We start from the raw sequence: 13963 nt of genomic DNA on the forward strand, positions 1-13963 counted from the left end.
ACGGTGAGGTTACAGCACGCGCAGGGGACAAGGAACCGAAGACACTGTGCACTAGATACTGAAACACAACGAACCGAAGACGCTGTATACTATATACTGAAATACAAGGAACTGGAGACACTGTACACTATATACTGAAACACAAGGGACTGAAGGCACTGTACGCTAGATACTGAAATGCAAGGAACTAAAGACACTGTATACTAGATACTGAAATACAAGGAACTAAAGACACTGCATACTAGATACTGAAACACAAGGAACTGGAGACACTGTACACTAGATACTGAAACACAAGGAATTAAAGACACTGTACACTAGCTACTGAAACACAAGGAACTGAAGACACTACACTAGATACTGGAACACAAGGAACTGAAGACACTGTACACTAGACACTGAAACACAATGAACTGAAGACATTGTATACTAGACACTGAAACCAAAGAGACTGAAGACACTGTACACTAGATACTGAAATACAATGGACTGAAGACAGTGCACACTAGATACTGAAATGCAAGGGACTGAAGACACTGTACACTAGATAGTGAAACACAATGGACTGAAACACTGTACACTAGATACTGAAACACAAGGGACTGAAGACACTGTACACTAGATACTGAAACACAAGGGACTGAAGACACTGCACACTAGATCCTGAAATACAAGAAACTCAAGGCATTGTACAGTAGATACTGAAATACTATGGACTGGTGACACTGTATACGGTACACCAGATACATTAGGCGGCTAGACCCTTCCGGCGCCACTCACCAACTGTTCTGAGACGTCTGCATGGAAGATAACAGACAGGGGTAATCAGATACTGTCCTAGACCCGGCCAACCATTGGACTGTGAGGCATGTCCGATGGATAAGGAACCAATGGGTCAACGTTCTATTTTCTGATGAATCAAAATTTGAGTATGACTGATTGGCGGAAAAACGCGTATGCCGTCTATATGGAGACTTTTTAACATCGGCTTACACTATATGGAGACTTTTAACATCGGCTTACACTATATGGAGACTTTTAACAATGTCTTTGCACTATATTAAACCATTTTTAAAAATCGGTTTGCTCTATATTCACTATATTGAGACTATTTAAAATTGGTTTCAACAAAACAATTGTCGTGCAGGCATAAACCATAAGACTAACGATAACATCACCGTGAAATACATTAACAATTAATTTATAGTCTAACAGGAAATATAATTTATTTCAGTCGATGTATTAAATTAAATTTGAAATGTCTGATATAATCAGTGTTGCGTTTTTAAAGTGGTTCAGTATAATTTGCAGTCATATGATCTTTATAATATATGTAGTATATGGCGTGAATTTCACAATACTCATAGCAAGTATGTCATGTCAGTATAGTTACCATTTCGTAGGAACCGTGTGGACAGTAGCATGATAATTTTAAACTTATTTTGTTAATTATGTACACAAATTCAAGGTCAAATGTAGAATGCCTTGTTGGTACTCGGTGTGCTCTTTAAAACATAATTTCCTTAAATGTTTCAATTTTTTTTAATTATTATTAACAGAGGAATTTCAAATAACTGTTTAATTATGTACTCACAGTCAAAATAATTTAACATTTTGTTTCTAATTTGTGCATATCCAAAATCCCAAACAGTAAGAACACCCAAAATTTGTATGCAAAGAAATCATCTAAGTTGCCAGATTCAAACCAACACAAGTTGAATATCCCATGAAGGAAGTACATCAAGAGCATGTTCGATAAATATCAAGTATGCAACATTTAGTATGCTGGTGGCAATATGGACATACATGTAAGAGATGCACATACTTAGTTAAACAATCCTAAACTGTAATTATCACAAATACATGTTCGCAGAAAATAAGTTAAAGAATAACAGATTTTAAAATTAAAATATATCGGGACTAATTTTTGGCGGTTCTATGAAATTTACAACAGACGTGTCAATATGTATTGTGGTTCAGAAGTGGCAGCTATGCTTTCTTGCAGATAACGTGTAAGTTTCTGGAGGGTAGAAAACTTGTTGCAGGTGCTACACAGACATGAGAAGTACACATGTACTGTTTCGTCATACAGCTATAGCAACAGAGGTCGCTGTGACCGACGGCTCCAGGTGTGAGACCGCGACACGTGGCTGAAAACTGCGAACATGTAAATGAATCAGGCGGAGTGTTCAGAATATTCTAAAAGATTAAATAATGCAACTGTAAATGTTTTGTTTATGATCAATTATTGACCGACATTGAGGGCAGTATCAGGTTTTATGGACAAAAAAAAATATACTGACGTCGGCCGTTGGTCTAGGCCAATATAAATGAATGAATGAATGAATGAATGTTTAACGACACCCCAGCACGAAAAATACATCGGCTATTGGGTGTCAAACTATGGTAATGCAAATAAATAAAGTGATGATCAACATCAATATAAAAATTCAAGGTTTAAACAAAAACAGTGTAAAGAACTGTGCAAAAATACAAATACAAATATCACAGAATTTTACGGACACCGAATTTTACTCTAAACTTCAATTTGTGCTGTATTGGCCATTCTCAAAGAGAATGTTACACCCCTGCACCACGGTGAGGTTACAGCACGCGCAGGGGAGGCCAATATAAATTTCTTCGGTCCATAAAACATCATAATGCCCGAAATTGGTCAATAATTGTTATTACAAAATAACATCAATAAGACTTGTTCATTACTCGTTTGTTTCTCAGACAAGAAACACGTCAATGCTTATAATTTCCCGCAATGCGTTCCAACTGATGAGATTTAATGACATCAGGTAATCTGATAAATAAATAAATAACAAAATAAAAACAAATTGTGATAAATTTATACTGAACAGTACAGATCACCTCCAAATGCTTTATTCACTTGTAGGGACGGGACATAGCCTAGTGGTAAAGCACTCGCATAATATTATTTAAACCAACTGTTACCCCCATCCTGAGATGGGCTATTGTTCTAGTGGCTTTTAAGTTAAAAGGAACAAAGGACTCAACACATTTTATTTAGGGATAAATGGCGTCAGACATATGACTAAGGGCCACACAGATATTGAGAGAATGAATGAATGAATGAATGTTTAACGACACCCCAGCACGAAAAATACATCGGCTATTGGGTGTCAAACTATGGTAAAATGCAAGAAAAGTGTGATGATCATCATCAATATAAAAATTCAACAATTAAATAAAAACACAGTGTAAAGGACTGTGTAAAAGTACAAATATCACAGATAGATATAATTAAAATTTAGAATAAAATTAAAATTTAGAATAAAATTCAGTATCTCGTAAAAACTGCAATAAAAGTTCTGGATGGAATCGAAATGATTCCATCACATTTCTTTGTCCAAATATATCTTTTCGAGTTTCTGACAACTGCTTACACTCCACCAAAATGTGTCGCACAGTCAGAAGACACTGGCAGTGCTCACACTGAGGTGGAGGATCTTTCTTCAAGATAAATGAATGGGTTAAGTAAGTGTGACCGATGCGGGCACGACACAAGACTATTTCATCCTTCCTGCACCGTCTATAGGAGGACTGCCACTCTCCCAAGACTGGCTTGATAGCATGAAGCTTGTTCGCAACCTCACCGTCCCAATCACGTTGCCAAATCGAAAAGATAAATTTGTTAATACCATATTTAAAATCAGTATACGGTACACCAACCCTGGCATGATGCAAATCCAAAGCAGACTTGGCAGCTAAATCTGCCTTTTCATTACCCCTGATGCCAACATGGCTGGGTACCCAACAAAATACAATGTCTTTATTACCAATAGATAAAAAGACACACTTTCGTATCACCATCCCAATTAAGGGATGGTCCAGCTTCATATTACGTAAAGCTTGGAGACAAGAAAGTGAGTCAGTAAAAATAATAAATTTGGATGCACTAGAATCCTTTATTTCTTCTAAGGCTTTAATGACTGCCCAAACTTCAGCACTAAAGATCGATGCTGAGTCAGGTAGTCGCATGGAAAGTATTGTGTCTGATGGAAAAACTGTAGCACAAGCCACAGAATTCCCATCCCGTGATCCATCTGTATACACAGGAATGTAATCACGGTACTTGTCCTGAATTTCCATGAACAATTGTTTATAAACTACAGCATGTGTACGATCTTTCTTCAGATGCGCCAGATGAAACACAATTTTAGGTGGTGTAATACACCATGGTGGTAAAACAAAATATGAAGGAGTTTCCAAAGTGTCAGTTAAATCAATGTTGGAAAGCGACAAAAAACGCTTAATGCGAAGACCAAATGTACGAATAGCATTTAGCCTTGCATCAAACAACTTCATATATTTGTTGTCAAACACAGCATCATGAGCTGGATGTGTTGGTAAAGATTTAATCTTGGCAGCATACTGCAGAGAAAGCTTTGCACGTCTAGCACCCAAACAGGGTTCATGTGCATCAACGTACAAGCTCTCTACAGGTGATGTTCTAAACGCACCAAGACAAAGCCTAAGTCCCTGATTGTGTATAGGATCTAGCATCTGCAAGTAAGACTTGCGTGCCGACCCATACACAATGCATCCATAATCAAGTTTAGACCTCACAAGAGATCTATACAGACCCATTCCGTATTACCAATAACTTTTAAAATATTGAGAGCTTTTAAGCCCTTCTTTTTAACATATTTAAGATGGGGCACAAAAGATAGCTTCCTGTCAAATATAACCCCCAGAAATTTAGTCTCCTCCACAACTGGAATTGGATTTTTGTCCAAAAACAACTGTGGATCTAAGTGAAGACCTCTTTTCTGGCAGATATGCATACAAACCGTTTTTGCCTTTGAGAATCTAAAGCCATTGTCAGTTGCCCATTGATGAAGTTTATTCAAACAAAGCTGCAACTTACGTTCAATGATACTCATATTGGACGATCTATAGGAAATCTGAAAATCATCGACATATAACGAGCAATCGACACCAGGTGTTAAACACTGGGTGATGCTGTTAATTTTCACAGAAAAATAGAGTTACAGACAGGATACTACCTTGAGGCACACCCATCTCCTGTGGGTGAATGTCGGACAAAGTCGACCCCACCCGGACTTTAAAAGATCTATCTCTTAAAAACTGAGATATAAAAACTGGAAGTCGACCTCTTAAGCCCATGCCATGGAGGTCGTTTAAAATCCCATACTTCCACGTGGTGTCGTAAGCTTTCTCCAAATCAAAAAACACTGAAACCAAGTGCTGATTGTGGATGAAAGCTTCCCTACAAAACGTTTCAAATCTAAGAAGATGATCAACCGTGCTACGTCTAGATCTGAACCCACATTGCACGTTAGTGAGCAATTTGTGAGATTCAAGATACCAGACAAGTCTACGATTCATGCGTTCCATGGTTTTACAAATGCAACTTGTCAAAGCAATAGGGCGATAACTAGTAGGATTGGTTGGATCCTTACCAGGCTTGGGAATAGGAATGATAATAGCTTTCCTCCAATCAGAAGGAAAGTCACCAGAAATCCAAATGTTATTAAAAACATTCAAAAGAACCATCAAAGATGATTCAGGTAAACGTTTTAATAACTGATAATGAATTTCATCTGGACCTACTGAAGTATCACGGGCTCTACGAAGAGCATCCTGCAATTCCTCCATAGAGAAACGCATGTTGTACACTTCAGCATTTTCAGATGAAAAATTAATGGACTGCTTTTCAGCTTTAGTTCGAACAGATGTAAAAGCATCTGTACTGAAAGCAGAAGATGAGTTATGAGAAAAGTTGTCTGCCAATGCATTAGCAATGTCACGATGAGACGTGACATCCATATCATTGACAGACAAATGATGAACTGTATTACTGGATTCTTTACCTTTGATTTTACGGATCCTATTCCATACAGATTTTACTGATGTTTGTGAATTCAACTTGGAGACAAAAGTTCTCCAAGATGTTTTCTTACTCTGTCTAATCTCTCTGCGAGCCTTAGCCCTAGCAATACGAAATGCATCCAGGTTGTCTGATGTAGGTTCACGTTTGAACCGCTCAAGCAACCTGTTTCGCTGTTTGAATGGTTTACTGAAACGCTTTGGTACTGCCGAAGTCTTAGGAATAGTTTCATCTGCAATGTCCTTCAAGATGGAAGTGAACAAAGACATGGGATCATCAGCATCAGTAATGGCAAATTGTTGCAGACGAGTGCTGCACAGATGCTGAAACTGACCCCAATTTGCCTTCGCCAACTTCCACCTTTGAACCCTTTCAAGTGATGGTGGTCCATCATTCTCCAAAATAATGGGAAAGTGGTCACTACCACAAGGGTCTGAACCAACTTTCCAGGAGAAATCAAGAAAAAGTGATGGACTACAAAGAGTTTAAATCTATGGAAGTGAAAGATCCACTTGCAGAATGAAAATATGTACGACTTTTATCATTAAATAAAAGTAAGTCGTTTTTGAGAATTAAGTCTTCCAATTGTTTACCTCTAATATTGATATCCTCGCATCCCCACAAAGTGTGGTGACCATTAAAATCTCCCATAATAATAAAGGGAGTAGGAAGCTGGTTAATGAGATCTTGAAGATCTCTAGAATTAAATTAAAATGGTTTCGAGGAGGTAAATAAACTGAACACAGAGTTATAGTTTTATGAGCCGTGACCTTTACAGCCACAGCTTGTAAATTTGTAGTTAAAGCTACTATACTCTGAGGAATGTTTTCATTAAAAAGAATGGAAACACCCCCAGATGCTCTATTTTCAGTTTCATGAAACTTATGATAGAGGTTAAATCCTCTCATGGTAATATGATCAGTGTCCTTCAAGAACGTTTCCTGAAGACACACTGCAAGAGGATTATGTTTTTGAATTAAAAGACTTAATTCATCAAAATTGGGCCTAAGCCCACGGCAGTTCCACTGAATGACTGAATTAGTCATTAGGGGGAAGTACAGGAGTTATCTTTGGCTTATGAGATCTCTGTGGGTGTGGACGGTCATCTGGCACTATATCCATTTGATCATCCACATCAGCCAAAGCTTCAAATGGATTGTTGGTCGAAACCAACTTTTTTTCAGCTTTCTTCAGTCGTCCTGAAGAAGAATCCGTATGCTGCTTTTTGGTGTCTTTTCTTGACGGAGGCTTACTGGGACCTGGCTCCCCAGGCGATGAGCCTCTTGATGGATTCCTAGAATCCAAAGACACTTGAGTAGATGTTGAAACTTGTTTATGAACAGTCTGTTTTTTGACATCTTTTGGATGAGAAATCTTCTTAAATGTATCCTCACTGTTGGGCCAAGTTAAATCAGTTTGAGTAGCTATACTCGTTGTATAAACCTTGACAGCCGTGGCATATGATTTACCTAATACCACATTTGTCGAAGACTCTACAAGTTTTCTAGCATCAATGAAAGTCAGGCGCTTTTCTACCTTGACCTGCTGCACCTGTTTTTCCACTTTCCACTTTGGGCACTCTCGCGAGTACGCAGTGTTTCCCTTTACAATTGGTACATATCATATCATTCTGACATGTCTTGCTATCATGGTCAAACTGACCACAACGAGCACATGTCAATCTGTTGCGACATGTATTCTGTCCGTGTCCAAACTTTTGACATTTGAAACACCGTAAAGGGTTGGGGATGTAAGGTACAACTGGTATATTCAGGTAACCTGCTTTAACTGAAGATGGAAGTGTAGGAACATTGAATGACAGGATCAAGGTGTTTGTCGGCACAAGTTCATTATTCCGACGAACCTTAATCCGCTTGACTGATGTAACCCCTTGTGAAGAGAGATTTTCGCAAATCTCATCCTCACTAACTCCTTCCAAATCCCGAGATCGAACTACTCCTTTAGATGAATTTAGAGTAGCGTGAGGACTCACAATGATAGAAATGTTGCATATCATTTTAGATTTAAGAAGATTTCTGTTGAAGATTCTCTGTTGAACATTCAACCAACAATGAGCCATTCCTCAATTTCTTGACAGTTTTGGGCTCTCCGGCCAAGCCTTCGAGCCCTTTCTGAATTGCAAAGGGCGACAGTTTTTTCAAGGCCCCTTCATCGGAAGAACCGATGACGAGAAACCTTGGCCAGGTTTTCAAAGAAATCACTTTGGCTTTCTTAACATTCAAAGACTTAGATTCTTCATCAGATGATGAAGAATCTGAAACTTTGGTGTGGACCCTTTTCAGGGTCCCATCAAAAGATTGAGATTGGTTAATATCCATATTAGAAATCAAATGGTTCATCAACCATGCCCCCACCCACCACGGAGTCCAACAAGGGGACATGATGCTGCGGATAACCAGCAGGCACTCATGCCAGGGATACATGGTTGATATACTCAGGCAAGAAAAAATTAATCACCTGATTGACCCTAGCCACCGCACTAAGAGCAACAAATACAAAAGGTAATTAAAACAATGTTTTTTCTTGGCTATATAAACAAAACAAAGGTTGTTTGCTCTAGAGCTTGGCATGACCAGCCGATTAATCAGGTCGGGCCTTCCTGACCACCCGTCTGGCTGAACTCCAGGCCAAAGTGGTGTGTTGTCAGAAAACATACCCGCAGATATGCCCCCAACTCAACCACCAGGATCCCATCATCCAGCATTACGGGATGCACCTCACGGCCAACAAGGTGCCCCAAAAGGGGATTTGTGCTGTATTGGCCATTCTCAGAGAATGTTACACCCCTGCACCACGGTGAGGTTACAGCACACGCAGGGGAGATATTGAGAGAGGAAACCCCCTGTCACAACTTCATGGGCTACTGTTTCCGATTAGCGGGAAGGGATATTTTATAAGCACTATTCCACTGACAAGATAGTATACACCACTACCTTTGATACACAAGTTGTGGAGCACTGGCTGGAACGGGAAGTAGCCCAATGGGCCCACCGACGGAAAACGATCGCGCATCACGCAAGCGCTGTACTTCTGAGCTAAATACTGAAATACAAAGGAGTGAAGACACTGTACACTATATACTGAAACACAAGGAACTGAAGACACTGTACACTATATACTGAAATACAAGGAACTGAAGACACTGTACACTATATACTGAAACACAAAGAACTGAAGACACTGTACACTACATACTGAAACACAAGGAACTGAAGACACTGTTCACTAGATACTGAAACACAATGAATGAATGAATGAATGAATGTTTAACGACACCCCAGCACGAAAAATACATCGGCTATTGGGTATCAAACTATGGTAATGCAAATAAATAAAGTGATGATGAACATCAATATAAAAATTCAAGGTTCCAACAAAAACAGTGTAAAGAACAGTGTAAAGAACTGTGCAAAAACACAAATATCACAGAATTTTACGGATACTGAATTTTACTCAAAACTTCAATTTTGTGCTGTATTGGTCATTCTCAAAGAGAATGTTACACCCCTGCACCACGGTGAGGTTACAGCACGCGCAGGGGCTGAAACACAAAGAACTGAAAACACTGTACACTAGATACTGAAATACAAATAACTAAAGACACTGTACACTAGATACTGACATACAAATAACTAAAGACACTGAATGAATGAATGAATGAATGTTTAACGACACCCCAGCACGAAAAATACATCGGCTATTGGGTGTCAAACTATGATAATGCAAATAAATAAAGTAATGATCAACATCAATATAAAAATTCAAGACTTAAACAAAAACAGTGTAAAGAACTGTGCAAAAACACAAATATCACAGAATTTTACGGATACTGAATCTTATTCAAAACTTCAATTTTGTGCTCTATTGGCCATTCTCAAAGAGAATGTTACACCCCTGCACCACGGTGAGGTTACAGCACACGCAGGGGCTATATACTGAAAGACAATGAACTGAACACACTACACTATATACTGAAACCCAATGAATTAAATACAATGTACACTATACTGAAACACAGGGCAGTGAAGACACAGTACACTAGATACTGAAACACAAGGAACTGAAGACACTGTACACTATCTACTGAAACACGATGAATTAAATACACTGTACACTATATACTGAAACACAAGGCACTGAAGACACTGTACACTATATACTGAAATACAACGAACTGAACACACTGTACACTATATACTGAAACACAAGGAACTGAAGACACTGTACGCTATATACTGAAACGCAAGAAACTGAAGACACTGTACACTAGACAATGAAACACAAGGAACTGAAGACTGCACACTAGATACTGAAACACAAGGAACTGAAGACACTGTACACTATATACTGGAATACAAGGAACTGAAGACACTGTACACTATATACTGAAAGACAAGGCACTGACGACACTGTACACAAGATACTGAGACACAAGAAACTAAAGACACTGTAAACTATATGCTGAAACACAAGGGACTGAAGACACTGTAGACTAGCTACTGAAACACAAGGGAGTGAAGACAATGTACACTATATACTGAAACACAAGGGAGTGAAGACACTGTACACTATATACTGAAATACGAGGAACTGAAGACACTGTACACTATATACTGAAAGACAAGGAACTGAAGACACTGTACACTATATACTAAAAGACAAGGAACTGAAGACACTGTACACTAGCTACTGAAACACAAGGAACTGAAGACACTGTACACTAGACACTGCACACTATATACTGAAACACAAGGAACTGAAGGCACTGTACTCTAGATACTGAAGGAAGGAATGAATGAATGTTTAACGACACCCCAGCACGAACAATATATCGGCTATTGGGTGTCAAACTATGATAAATGGAACTAAAATTTGATGATCAACATCAATATAAAAATCCAACAGTTAAATAAAAACACAGTGTAAAGAACTGTGTAAAAATACAAACATCACAGATATATAAAATTAAAATTTAGAATAAAAGTCAGTATCACATAAAATCTGCAATAAAAGTTCTGGAAAAGATTCCATCACATTTCTTTGTCTATATAACCCATTCGTGTGCATTAACCTCATCATGGTGCACGGGTGAACATTTTTTTATGGAATGGCCAATAAATGCACAACTCCTCGTATGAGGCGCCTTGTTTTCCGTGAGGTGCGACCCGTGAACTGGATGATGGGATCCTGGTGGTCGAGTCGTGGTTAATGTCTGCAACTGAGTATATTGCCATTGGCAATACACCACTTTGACCTGGAGGTCATGTAGACGGGAGGTCAAGAATGGCCCGACCTGATCAATTGGCTGGCCAAGCTCAAGAGCAAACAATCTTTGTTTTGTTAATATTGTCAAGAACAAACATTGTTCAATTTAACTTTTGTATGTGTTGCTCTTGGGGCGGTGGCTAGGGTCAATCAGGTGCTTGATTATTTCATTGCCTGAGTATATCAACCATGCATCCCTGGCATGGCTACCTGCTGGTTATCCGCAGCTCCATGTCCCCTTGTTGGACTCGGTGGTGGGTGGGGAGCATGGTTGATGAATGTTTTTCCCTACATTATGGCTTCATACCATTCTCAAACTCTTGATGGGGCCCTGAAAACGGTCCGCACCGAGGTTTCAGATTATTCATTATCTGATAAAGAATATATGACTAATTCTTCAGTTGTGAAGAAATCGAAGATGGTAACGTTAGCTTCCTGGCCACGGTTTCTGGTTATCAGTTCATCTGATGACGGAGCCTTGAAGAGGTTATCACCTTTTGCTGTTCAGAAAGGGCTTGTTGGCTTAGCTGGCGGGCCTAAAAGTGCTTGTTGAAATCTACCAGGGTGTTTCTGCTGTCAAGAGGATCAAGGTTCGTAGGAATAATGAATTAGTTCCTACGAATACCTTTATCCTAACTTTTGGAAAACCAATCCTTCCACAGTCGATTAAGTCTGGGTATTTAAATATACCTGTTGAGCCTTACATACCAAATCCCTTGCGTTGTTTTAAGTGTCGTTAGTATGGTCATGGACAAAACACTTGTCAAACTAAATTGACTTGTGCTCGTTGTGGTCAGGCTGATCATGAGAGCAAGTCTTGCAATAATGACATGAGCTGCATCAATTGCAAGGGAAGTCACTTTGCATACTCGCGAGAGTGTGCAAAGTGGAAGTTGGAAAAAAAGGTTCAACAGGGAAACTGGTGGAGACTGCAGCACCTGTCAATACAGGTCAGTCATATGCTGCTGACGATGAAAGTAAATACAAAAAACTGTCAGATATTGAAAAAGCTGAAAAACAGACAGCGAAACAGGTTCAAGGACAACATGCAGCTGTTAAAAGAATGAAAGATGCTGTTGTAAAACAGAAATAACGCAAGTCAATTCAAGTGTCTTTGGATTCTGAGAATCGATCAAGTAGGTTGAACACTGGGATGCCAGGTCCTAGTATCCTTCAGACAGGAAAATACACTAAAAGTAATAAAAGTAGTTCTTCGGGACGGATGAAGAAGATTGAGCAGAGATCCGTCCCAATACATAACCCTTTTGATCCTTTGTTGATGGATGATTGTGACGATATGGATGATTCATCTCAGGATCATTCTCAGTCGCAAAAGCCATCACGACCTAGGGCAAAGGAAAAGGTCAAAATAAAACCCATACTTCCACCCAATGGAAAATAAACTCCTACAGTGGGACTGCAGTGGGCTTAGGCCCAATTTTGATGAGTTAGGTATTTTAATTCAAAAACATAATCCCCTTGCAGTGTGTCTTCAGGAAACGTTCTTAAGGACACTGATAATATTACTATGAGAGAATTTAACTTCTATCATAAGTTTCAAGAAACTGAAAATAGGGCATCTGGGGGCGTTTCCATTCTTGTTAATGAAAACATTCCTCAGAGTATAGTAACATTAAATACAAATTTACAAGCTGTGGCTGATAAAGTCACGGCTCATAAGACTGATACCCTATGTTCAGTTTACTTGCCACCTCGTAATCATTTTAATTTTAATCCTAGAGATCTTCAAGATCTTATTGATCAGGTCCCTACTCCCTTTATTATAATGGGAGATTTTAATGGTCACCAGACTTTGTGGGGATGCGAGGATATCAATATTAGAGGTAAACAATTGGAAGACTTAATTCTCAAAAACGACTTACTTTTATTTAATGATAAAAGTCATACATATTTTCATTCTGCTAGTGGTTCTTTCACTTCCATAGATTTAATTTTTTGTTGATTTATCCTGGAAAGTTGGTTCAGACTTCTGTGGTAGTGACCACTTTCCCATTATTTTGGAGAATGATGGACCACCATCACTTGAAAGGGTTCAAAGGTGGAATTTGGTGAAGGCAAATTGGGGTCAGTTTCAAAATCTGTCCAGCATTCGTCTGCAACAATTTGCCATTACTGATGTTGATGGTCCCATGTCTTTGTTCACTTCCATTTTGAAGGACATTGCAGATGAAACTATTCCTAAGACTTCGGTAGTACCAAAGCGTTTTAATAAACGATGGTTTAATGATACGTGCAAAGATGCATTCAAAGAGCAAAACAGGTTGCTTGAGCGGTTCAAACGTGACCCTACAGCAGACAACCTGGATGCATTTCGTATTGCTAGGGCTAAGGCTCGCAGAGAGATAAGACAGAGTAAGAAAACATCTGTCTCCAAGTTGAATTCACAAACATCAGTAAAATCTCTGTATGGAATAGGATCCGTAGAATCAAAGGTAAAGAATCCAGTAATACAGTTCATCATTTGTCTGTCAATGACACGGATGTCAAGTCTCATCAGTAGAGAGAAAGTAGGATGTATCCGCACCTCCGGACGGAGGTGCTGTGGGCGTGGCCTGGTGATTGACAGGGGGCGTGGTCTAATGTATCACGTGGTCATATGATTGACAGATGTAGGTTAATTATGCATGACGTCGTTTGATTGACAGGTGGCCTTTAGCGAATAATGATTGGATGACCTACTTGTTTTTTTCAAAAGGAACAAGTGGATGTGTACAAAAGATATTTATTGAAGGAATGTTGTTGGTTTTTTTTTTTTGGTTTTTTTTTTTAATAGTT

Source organism: Gigantopelta aegis, chromosome 7, assembly GCF_016097555.1.
Source record: "Gigantopelta aegis isolate Gae_Host chromosome 7, Gae_host_genome, whole genome shotgun sequence".
NCBI classification, from domain to species: domain Eukaryota; kingdom Metazoa; phylum Mollusca; class Gastropoda; order Neomphalida; family Peltospiridae; genus Gigantopelta; species Gigantopelta aegis.